Here is a 12,272-nt window from a genome sequence, read left to right as displayed (position 1 = left end):
TTAAGGGGCTCGTCCCACCGTTGTTCCAGCAGTACCTTTAGCCAAACATGACAAGCATGAAAGGGCAATGCATTTGCAGAACTTTTTATAGTTTCCAAAGTACTTCAGTGATTGATCACATTCTTCAGTGACAAATAAAAAGTCAAACTGTTTTCTCAGAAGTTATTTTAGAGTCTCCTTCCACAGAACACAGCTATCAATGTTTCCGGTACCAGTTAATTCATCTCTTATGATACCATTTGCAATAGAAAGTTCAAAAGAATAGACACCTCCTGTTATTAGCATTCATTTTCTTGTCTGACTGAAAAGGTGTTTTGAGATGACAGCATTCCTAATACCTCAAAAATGCAAATAAATAATATATTACTTTAAAATATTCTTGGTTCTTCATTGCAATGAATATCTGCTATTAAAAGCAATTTGTTTGGCAGTTTTCTCTTGACAGCACTTACGTGAAAGCAATCAAGTCTGCTATATAAATAGATCTTTATACTGGTATCACTTTTAATAATTCCTCTCTCTGTTTTGAATGCCACTTTTCGATAGTGGGAGAAAAAAAATGGGGTTTTTTCCCCTTTTATTAATTTTTTAGGTTCAAATTCTGGGTTTCCGTAAAATCTAAAACCCTAGTAAGAGGGTATCCTAGGCAGAACTAAGAGTATTTCTACAGCTGTGAGCACTTCTTGGTATACCTAAATCACTTCTAAATTCACTAGTTGTGTCCATACAACAAAGATATATAAGAGCACTGAAGTTACTCAACCCACACAGAAATCTGAGTCTTCCGCTGGCAATCCCTTATTGAACTATTGCAACTAGGTCACTAGAGATGATTTAAAAAATGAAAACCTGCTAAAAAGCCCCGCAAGCCAGCTTAAAGATACTGTGTTTTAATGGGCTGCAGCCAAGTACAATTTGAATGCTATCTGTACAGCCTCTCCAGGCATCCTGCTCCTTGGCTTCACTGTTCCCTTGCTGATAAAGTTCCTTCTTTTATCCAGTCTGAACAGTTCTTGTTTCAAGCTACACCTCCTCCCTCTTATTCCCCCAAAATGCACCATTGTGAAGTGTCTCCTCAACGCCTTCCCTGCAGACAGTAGGGAAGCAGCTTTAGGTCCTCTGGAGACAACTCTTCCTCCTGACTTACTCAGTCCAGCTCCCTCAGCATCTCCACATAGAGCACGTGCTCCAGCCACTGGTGGTCCTGGCAGTCATCTGAACTCGTTTGTCTGTGTCTTCCTTATATTTGGAAAATAAAATTAGACACAGAAACATAGGCAATAATTTTCTACTGGCATCAGATGAACACATTGGTGGCCCCATCATCATTCCTTTCCCAGCTTACATATCCCTTATCTTGAATGTGAAGAAAATCTCTGCAGTTTCACTCTAGAGCAGACTGAGTCAACTTTCAGACTAAGAGGACAAATTCAGCATTGTGGAGCACTAGCTCTGCTCCTGCAGACACAACTGACTCCATGCACTTGGTCTGTGAGCTCGAGCCTGAACCTAATGAAACATATCCTTGCAGAGATATGGAATGTTCTGGTAATCTGCACCTGGCGAAAAAAAATAGCATTTTCTCTCTTCATTGAGGGAACAATCATGAGAGGATTTGCTGAGATTCCCTCCTCCCTGCATGTCATACTTTAGGTATATCCATGAGTGTACCCATCAACCTATTCTTTTCTTCTGAAAAGGAATCTTTAAAAAAACCCAAAAAAACCAAAAAGACAGAAAATATCTGAAAACTTGAAAGTTTTGTTTTTGTTTTTCACTTTTTCCCCCACTATCTCTTCCCTCTAATGATACTCCAAACAACATGATGTTAAGTACTCTGAAAATCATCTTTGCCTTTTCATGCTCATATCATTTCTGCAATTATCAAAAAATTTGACAAATGCAATTTTACCTGAAAGAAATAAACCATCCCTTCTTGCAGAGGCTGAAAGAATAATAGAACATGATTTGTGCTAGCACAAAGCTAATTACAGTGACACCACTCCTGCACTACAGTTCTGTTAGTGCCAGTGCTTACTCATTCCAGGGTTTATAATTCTGCTATATGTTAGTTAGCTACTCTTACAGGAGTGCACAACACAGTAGTTAATGGCTTCATTAGTGACACTTCCCTAAAAATGGCTTAAATTTTAAATTGTTTTTAAATTTTATAACTCCCTTGTCTGCTACAGGGTGTAAATCACAAGCAACTTGTAATTAAAGCAAGACAATTCAGTAAGACAAAACCATGTGAAATGAGATTTATATGCTTGGACTTAAAAGTGCTTATTTTTGCAAAGTTTAGAGACAATGGCTGCTGTACATAATAACCATCTTCACTATTTTCCCACCCAGACACGAACTGAGGTTTCCATAAAAGAAATATCTAAATACTATCATGAGTAAGAAGAGAGTTTCAAAAACAGCAAATGTCAGGTGAAGTTTTGGCAATAAAGCCACCAAACATCAGTGTTTTAAATTTCATATGTGAACACATTTATCTAGAAAAATATGCTGTGATTTCTGGTAACTATTAAAGCACTTGCCTATCTTGAAAATCTGCACATAACCTGCCCACTTAAGTATGTTGATTATTTTAGCAACATGACAAATTCATTGGACATGCTTCACTGAAAATGCAGACTCCTGGGTCTGAAAATTACCAAAACAGAAAAGCACTGTCTTGCATCATGCTGGGACATGACATAAAACATGGTCTTAATTACATCCACTTTCTTATTTATGTATAAAGTTCCACATTTACTGTATTCTAGTACATATGTGAGTAATTGAGATAAAGTTTTACAGCTTACATAGAAAAAAATTTCTTTGTTTCAAAGTTTACTTTCACTCGATCATAAAAGTAAGTATTTAAAGCAAGGTGATAAGGAGCAGCCTAAGGCTATATAACCTGAAACAATATTCCCAGTATATAAGAAAAAAAAAAAAAAAAGAAACAAGAATTGATTGCTGGTAAAAGCAGTAATAAATTGCTCCCTTTCAGAAAAAAAGGGCTTTTTCTGCATTTCTGTGACCCACCAGTTTTTTTCCTCAATAAATGACAGAGAAATAACTTACTCAAAACTAACACTAGATTTCTGTAACTTCTGAGAAATACGTTCATTCTTATTATCATTTGAACAATTCACTATAGCTTGTATAATTTTCCTTTTAATATTGCATTAAGCATTGCTTCAGTACATTTTCCTTGGGTAAAAATAACTAGGTGAAGAACATCTAATTCTCTCTTACTGAGTTGACACAGACAAACAGTTTTTCTCATCAGTGGATCGTCTATCAGCTTGGAAACCAGTGATCAGTGAGCAAATGGTGTGCAATTATGCTATGTATGCTATGGTGTACATTTCTGGTAGCAGAATAAGTCATGGGTGACAGTATTTACCTTTGTGCTATCCATTCCTTACTTGAGTAGTAGGATTATGATCTCAGAAGGTAGATGGAAACATATTTTTGCTATAGTTGTCACCTGTTTTAAATTCATTTTGTTGGAAAAAACCTGTGACTTCCTATCGAGGAAGTGACAGAAGAATTGTCTTCTCTAAAGAACATTTGAGTGGTAGAACTATGAATTGCTACATTTCTTGAAATGAAAGAGGGATGGCATGGTTTCCTCCCAGTTTGTAGTATTTTCCTTCTGACTCGCAATTCCAAACCATGGACACGTAACAATTAAAAAAACCGACAGATAACCTGTGGTAACCACAGATAAATTGATGGTTCTACTGTTAATAGAAAATTTAAATCTATCAAGTGAACATGCTTGCAATTGATTCTTTGTGCTCCTGAAAACGTTTATAAATTGATGCTACTACCAAGCTATGTAGGTTGAAAATGGAAGGTATATTTTTAATGTTTTAATAAAACACACCCATATATGCATGTATTCTAATAAAAACATGAAAGATAGATTTATGAAACAGATTTCTTCATTATTAGAGCATATCCTTTGCATTTGCATTATGTGAAAGTGTCACCAGTTTGTTTGCTCAATATGAGTAAAAAAAAAAACAGGAAAGAAGGCGGCTGAGGTCAAACATGCTCTGTCTAGGCTAAATAGCTGCAACTCAGCAAGTAAGAGCATTTTCAGCATAAATTTCTTTTATTACCATATTCCTCTATGTAACAACATGTTTTAAAGTTTTGTGATGATATGTGGGAAGCTTGAGAAACAGGGAGAAATCCATCAAAATCTACTACACTGCAAAGGAGTTATAAAACCATTCAAAGGACAGTCCTGAAGAGGAGGGAAACCTTGACACTGAACTAACAGGACCGGAAAATTCACATTCACTCTACTTGGGGCACACAGGCTCTGGAAAAGGCTGCTTGTATGGCCTTGTTGCTGTAATTGGCCTTCTCCTATGTGAAGAGACATACATGACCCATGGGGCCATGTAATTTCCAAGCCTTTCATAGGGAATCAAGGCAAGGTTATCATCTACCGTGTGCAGTCTTTTTGCCTAGTAACTGTTGACCTCAAAACTTGACTTCAACTCAGTTTGAAAGAGGAGGCTATTTCAAAGACAAATAGGATCTTTGAAGATCTTTGGAGGACACATAGAGCTGGATAGAAGAGTATGTTCAAACTGAGGCAAAGGCTGTGCCTTATGCTCATGTCATAAGAGATCTGAAAATCCATAGAAGAAAAAAATTTTGTTGTTATACCCATCAGCAAAACATCTGATCAGAGCTCACAGCCAAGCAAAAGACACTGATGTGCTGAAAAAGCTTCCTCAGCTCCGAAGTTCAAGAAACTGCTTGTGTACTTAAGTACCTCCGAAACCTGAATTGTTCTATGATGAGCTGTATTACCTCCTGCCTAGTCATTAGGTCTAGTGCAAAAGGATCAAGGCAGAGTATTATCTCTTGTGTTAATATTTTATAAGCAATTTTCAAAAATTAGGTGAGAGTTATTATAAATTACATTAATGACCACTTTGAAGTGACCTTGTAACAGAGCTTAACTACTTGAAGAGAGGAAAGAGCCTAAAGAGCCACAAAACCGATTTAATCTTCAGCTTCAAGAGGTAGAAACATAATTCAGGAGTGTCTGTGTAAGACAAAACAATGTATTTGCTTTCAAGAACTGATTAGCCCACATAGATTCTGCAGTTACAAAATGTTTGATTAGTTTAGACTAGAATAATGGAGGCATATGAAAAAATGACCAGCAACTACCAGTTGCAGTAATTTTGAAGAATATGATGCGTATTTTTTTCCTCTAAATATAGGAATTTTTTTCAGTGTTTGAAAAGAAGTAAATATTTTTATTAGCAACTTTAACAAGCTTCTAAGACATACTTTAAACCCTACTACTTTGCTTAAAGTTATCAGTTTACTGTTCTTTCATCCTCTGCTAACACAACTGTAACATAAAAAAAAAATTACATTTATACTGCACAATATTTCCTTATTAAAAGCATTACTATCATTATTATTATTATTATTAAAAGTATGTATATCAAATAGTACCACAACTAAAATAAGTAAAATCTCATATCCTATATAACAGCAGCATTTCAAATGGAAAAGCTGTATCCAATATGGCTGACTGGCATTAATTTTCTTCTTAACAGACAGAGAGGTGGTGTGTTTGGGATTTGTGCTAGAAGGAGTGTTGATAGCACAACAATGGTCTACCTATTGCTTGAAAACATTACAAGATTTTTAAACTTGAATTTTTAAGGACATAGAAAAGCCCAGACATGTAATAGAATTAATTTGCCATAAAGTTGTTTCTTCTACTGCCCTGCAATTTTTAAGACGTTGATGTTGTAACTGCCAACTAATGTAACTGGCAACTGATCCTCTTAAAAGCTAGAAGAAAAAAAAAGTAGCAACAAGACACCCAAACCTGAGCACAAACAGGTGAGCTTTTTGATCAGTACACATCACTGACTTAGTTCTGCTCCTGCTGAAGTCAAGGGTATCGTGAAAAATCTCACTCTAACCAACAGTTTGCTTTACAGTTCTCATGAAGCATAGGTCCATTTTGAAAGCTTTAGTAGATATGATTCACTGTGCATTTAGACAAAAAGTTTAAGTTTCACTGTTCACTACCTTTTTTAATCCTTAAGAAGCAACACAGATGAGTGGAAGTGAGGTAATTACTATTTCTTATCATAAATCACCAACAGACTAGCTTGTTGAACTCTCCTCAGATTCCAAAAGCAGATTCCTTGGAAAATACTGAACTTCCACTGATGATACTGAAGACAAAATTTAGCCCTCAAATCATCCAATAATACCAAGAGCAGAGAAAGAAACAATGCTACTATAATTGCAAAGAAAACCCCTAATATCTTTGGGTGCAGTTTGAGCATATGTCCACAATCAATCATACACAACCAGTGTACCATTTACACAAAATCATGCTCCTGATTAGAGTTGTTGGTTTGAGCACAGTAAATTCCTGCCCACTCTCACACTTATTTTATTAAAGCACTGTTACAAATTACATTTTTCTTGCCCCCTCAAATAAGAATAATAAAGAAGAATAGAGTGGAATTTAAGAGCTTTGGTGGCTTAGAAAACATGAGTCATGACCAAAATTCCCAATAGGGAGTGGCTAGGCCCTTGTCTGTATTTCACAAAGTTGCTACCAGCTACCAACTTTCTCCTGCTCGTATTTTCATTTGTCCCGTTTCCTTCTTACCTTGGGTTTTCTAGACTGTCAGCTCCTTGGAGAAAGACCAGTGTACTTACTAAGTGTACTGAGTACAAAGGGTGTCTCCATCTTAGTTTTTTAGGCCTTTGAGCGCTCTGCAATATAAATGACAAATTCTAACTACTCTGAAAGCCTGTCTTCAAATACGGAAGGGAATACTGCATTCCACTATAAGAGCACTGAGTAAATCCCAGTAAATCACTAAGCAGCAATTTAGTGTCCCTGCTTGTAATTTTAAGAATGTGTTTAAGGAAGAAAACAGTAAAGGATGAAGGCTCAACTATGTATTTTCATGTATAAATAAAGGGAAGATACCTCGTGAGAAATCTTAAACCATCATGCAATCAAAAAGGCAGGGAAAGAAGTCCTAATTTTTTGTACTACTTGTTTTTAACTATATTAATGCTGTTTTAATTACACTGTTAAAGATTTGTACAGCCATGGAGAGTTAAATGAAACAGAAAGGCAAATCTCTAAATTCTATCTGGAATGCACTTTATTCTCTGCAGTCAGGAACAATTTTATGAAACAATTTTACAGAGGTTCCATTCAGAGCAGCATTTTTCAGCATGATAAAGAAGGTAGTTAATGCTGTGGGAGCTGATTTCAACAGCAGTGTTATGAAAACAAATAAAGCATTAACAAAAACAGGGACAGAAAATATTTTTATAAAACGAAGGGTATTTCCTGTAAACATTCAAGAACTCTGCAAGATTGGTGTCGGCTCTAGAAGCATTAGACTCAGGGTCCATTTCCTGAACTTACCTAGAAAAGGTAAGTAGAGATAGATGAAAGATCAGTTCCTAAGTAAGTCAGAGACAAAACCAAAAAAACTGTGTGATATTTTTTCGTGTATTTTACTGAAAGAACAGCTGAAGTATTTGTCTGGATTTTCCAAAGGCCTGTCGTATTTAAATGGAACAGAAGATTCATATCTATTTTGGGTCTTGAGTACAATCAGAAATACTGAAAAACTGCACTGAATAGAAGAATTGCACCACTTGCAAGAAAATTCTGGAAAAGTAGAATGAGATTTTGAGGCTTGAGAGGTATGGCCTTTTCTTTCAGCTTAAGTTCAGGAAGATAACTACTTTTTCAACTTTTCTCTCTTCAAGTGTTCACATATGTGATTTCACTTCTTATAATTAGCCGGACAATTCATACAGAAGTGATTTAAAGAAAATATCTTGGTAACAGCTATTTATTTGAAGCAAAAAAGTCAGCAATACTGAAAAACTATAATTTGGATTTTGAAATATTTCTGGTAGTCTATTTGAAATATAATTAATGATCAAAATGGAAACTCTACATTAATAGGGAATTTGGTAAGAAGCAGAAATGAGATATTAGAAAACTCAAAATTTCCTTCTTCTAATATCTGAGTGCTTAATAGGGCCTGGTGTTTCACCACTGAATAGTATTTATTCAAGTACCTTTTCATTAGATTTTTATGAACCTTAAGTACTAAAACACTTTATATACATTTTCTGGAATACTTTTCTGTGTATCAGTGACTCTAGAAATTGAAATTTAATGAAAAAATCAAATACTAATAAATTGCAGATTAAACACAGTACCTAAAGAGGTTTTTGCCCCTATTATGCCTGGTGTTGTGTAGATCAGAGATTCTGAGTAACAATTACACTTGAATATGAAAATTGAATTGACCTCAACTAAAAAGGAATTTTGAAACTTCCCCACACATTTATAAAGCAAAAAGCATTATTTTCTTACAAAGATGCATGTTCAGTGATTTCATTAAGTTCAGGTAGGGATAGAAATCTTTCACAATATATGAGAAAGCATTCTGTATTTAGACAACTATTTGCAGGACCAATTTCAGTACAACACACTTCAAGTAAATTAATAATTTTCTGCCTTCCAATATTCAGACTTCTCTTTAAAGAACTCATTTGAAATACAGAACTGGTGAAATCTTTAGATTTAGTTTGGCATCAGTCTAAATTCTAGTATCTTGCCAAGTATAAAGGCTTTTCTTGTCTTACACAGGAGAAAAAAATACTGTCTGTCAGGGCAGCTAAAAATCTCCATTTTGTAGTTAGATACTTAGCTCTTTTTCTTCTTATAAAGTGTTGGAGATTTTTTAGTCTCCTGAAACATCTACAGGATTAGTGACAGATCAAATCTTCCTTCTGCCTTATGCAACAACAAGGTACTTTCATTAAAACAATATAAATCACAGAGAGAAGACATGGCTACTCATAGAGCTCACTAACAGCCCAGATTCCATTTCCCTTAGAAATTTTCTATTTTCTTGTCATTCCATTTAATGGACATATTAGTGTATGTTATTCTTCCTATCTTACTTAAAAGTGAACTAAACACACAAATCACCTGCGAATGATTAATATGACAACAGTTGCTTTGAAAGCACAACAGCAACCATCAGAGTTGAGAGAAACTAAACATGAAAGAATGAGAATGCTAAATAAGAATCATATTACTTGTCTGAGTTAGATGTTAAAGACAAAATAATAACAGAGAAGTTCACCCTTCATAAGAAATTCTTTAGCACAGCTGAGTTTGTCTAAGTTATTTGCTTAAAGTCATGAGTTTATGAAGCATAAAACAACATAAACTAATAATATTTGGCACTTAATCTTTAAAATAGTAACAGATGCTGTGCTGGTTTTAGCTGGGGTAGAGATCACTTCCTTTGAAGTCTGGGGCTGCGTTTTAGATTTGTGCCGAAAACAATGTTGATAAAATACAGATTTTTTGAGATTGCTGAGCAGCATTCACAGCGTCAGGGTTTTTCTGCTCCTCATCCCACCTGAACTGCGAGGAGGCTGGGGGTTTTTAAGGAGCTAGGAGAAGATATCCCAAACCATACAGTGTCATGCCCAGCATATAAAGGTGGAAGAAGGAGGAGACATTTGTAGTGATAGCATTTGTCTTCCCAAGTCACCACTAAACATGATGGGGCCCTGCTCTCTGGAGATGGCTGAACACCTACCTATCCATGGCAAGCAGTGAAGACAATCCTAATTTTGCTTCGCTTCCACATACAGCTTTTGCTTTAGCTATTAGAGTCTCTTGTCTCAACCCACTGTCACTACTCCGTCTCTCTCCCATCCCACTGCTGTAGGAGTGACTGGGTATCTGCATGGGGCTTGGTTGCTGGCTGAGGTCAAAACAAGACAGATGCACTGCAATATTGAAGACTTTCATACACATACTGTTTATTTTTCACTTGTCAGCTATTTCATATATCTGCACTCACAGAAAGCAAAAGAAATTAACAAAAAAAGCCATTCCTTAATGGCTAAAACCCAGCTAAGCTGAAGCCAGGGATGATGGGGGCAGAATTTCACCAGAGTCAGCATCGTTTTAACTTGCAATGTGTACTGGAAAAGTTTGGAAACAAAAACTTCCCATTTTATGTGCTACATAAAGCTAAGGCTTTAAACAAGCTCTCAAATTCTTAAACCGTGCAAAGGAACAAATTTGCAAAGCCCAGTTTAGATGCTCCTTAAACAAGATATCATACATAAAGGTAGAACTATAGAAAACAATAGAAGCCAAATTACAGGTAAGTAAATGGAAAAATCTGTATTGCCATGCAAATGACAAAGTTTCCCACCAAGCATCTAAACTGTTACTTTTGTATTTCAGCAACAAGATGACTTCAGATTTTTGTTTCTTTTTTTTTTTTTAATAACCCACTCTTTTCCCATATCTGATGCATTTGAAATATATTCAAACTGATCTGTGCTGAAGTCTTTTTAAACAAACCTTGAGGTATTTTCATGGAAATCTTAGCTGGAATTCACATATCATGAAAGTAAAAAAAAAAAAAAAATTATGGGACAGAAATAAGGATCAACAAAGACAATGCATCACTGTTTCAACAGAAATGTTGACTGCATGAAAAATATCTGCTGCATTGTGGAGCGTGTGTAAATGAGACACTGTTTTAACCTGGGCTGCTGGTATTTAAGATAATATCAGAAAAGATTATTGCTGAAGTCTCAACTAACACTGTGTCTGTATTTTAGATCCCTGTTATAGAGCAGAGGAAAGTGGCCTGTGTTTTTCCCAGAGCTGGTAACATAAGACAGTTGCTGCTATTTACAGCCTTTCATATTCTTCTCCTGCTGTCTGCACCAGTCTGTGGACACTTGAGTAGAGGCAATTTCATAATACGTATTCTGCAACTTCAAGAGCTATTTAGCCACTAGAAGCCTTTTGTGTTAACTTCTGCTTAAACCTTAAAATGCTGCTGCTGGTATTACAGCTGTCATTGAAGTTTATCCTACAGACCATTAAAAATTTTTAGGCCAAGGGTTACCCTGAAGCAATTTGTATTTTTACATTAAGTTAAAGTAAGAGCAAATGTCTTCCAGGAGCTGCCCTCATTCCTAACCAGAGCCTGTAAACTGTTGTTTTACATGGATTTTAACAGGGCAGACTTTTTTTCCACAATTTTATCCATTTGGACACTTTCTGTAGATTCACAGAACCTGGCCTACCCAGCACTGCCCAAAAAAGCTTATCAGCAAACAATGTATGAATGATTTAAAAGAATGTTCTTTCAAATATAAATGACTCTTAAGTGAAATTATATGGTAATTATCTTAACTGTTTATAAATACAAGTCTGATCAACTGCTCTTATTAACATATTCTACTAAACATATAAAACGAATCCTCTTTAAATTATTTTCTACTTTTTTTCATTATTTATAAAGCAAGCTGAAGCAACCGCTGTGTACTGATTTGACTAATGTATACAATCGCCAAGAAAAGAACAGACACTAGATCACAGCAATCAGCAGTTTGATACAAAGTGCAAATGCAATCCTTGAAAGATGGTTCCCAGAGACAGTATCAGGAAACCTGCAGTTCTGGGAATAGTTCCATGCCGAGCAAAGAATATTGCTAGCAAATCAACTACAGAAACCTTGCAAGAGATTATTCTGCATTACTGAATAAGTATTTCACTTCCATCACACTGATTTCTTTTGCTCCACCACTCAAAAGCTGTAAAAAATGCCTTAGATCTTTTACCATTCATTAATACAACATGTTCATTAAAGAAAATGAAGCTAATTTAATCATATTCAGCTATGTTGGATAGATGATAGAGTTTTGTCTTTTAAATAGTTTGTCCTTTATTCTTCTATCTTCATCAAACAGTATTCTGAATAATAATCACACTGCTGCTATGAAGTTACAGCAGGATTACATCCTGACTAAGAACTTCAGGTCACCTACAGCATTTACACAAAATACCAGAAATCAAGGCAAAGCACCTCAGGCTATGCAGCAAGAAAGTAATTCCTTATAGCACTGTATGTGTTTCTAAGGTCTTTACCATTTGGATTATTACATTATCTCAGTTTTATATTCACTACTCAGGAGGTAAATGTCAGCTGGAATCATTGAATCTCAATTTTTTTACACCTTTCATTTTGTTTGATGAGGTTTTTACCCAATGTAATTTATTGCTCTGATAACAGTATAAAGCAAAAAGCTCAGAGTGTAATCAAGGCTAATGGTGAACCAAATACCATGTGATAATAAATCAAGGAAAAAAATACTCTGGAGACAAAAGGAGATGT

General features: G+C 35.5%; 1 protein-coding gene across 7 annotated transcripts in view; it reads right to left on the bottom strand.

The window, feature by feature from the left end:
• KHDRBS2 (KH RNA binding domain containing, signal transduction associated 2) overlaps positions 1 to 12,272 on the bottom strand; it is a 350,066-nt gene that overhangs the window by 272,748 nt on the left and 65,046 nt on the right. The window lies entirely within an intron of this gene.

This window comes from Chamaea fasciata, unplaced genomic scaffold (assembly GCF_029207755.1).
Source record: "Chamaea fasciata isolate MVZ Bird 193981 ecotype frontalis unplaced genomic scaffold, bChaFas1.0.hap1 SCAF_3, whole genome shotgun sequence".
NCBI classification, from domain to species: domain Eukaryota; kingdom Metazoa; phylum Chordata; class Aves; order Passeriformes; family Sylviidae; genus Chamaea; species Chamaea fasciata.
This window is presented reverse-complemented; position numbering and strand designations above follow the sequence as displayed.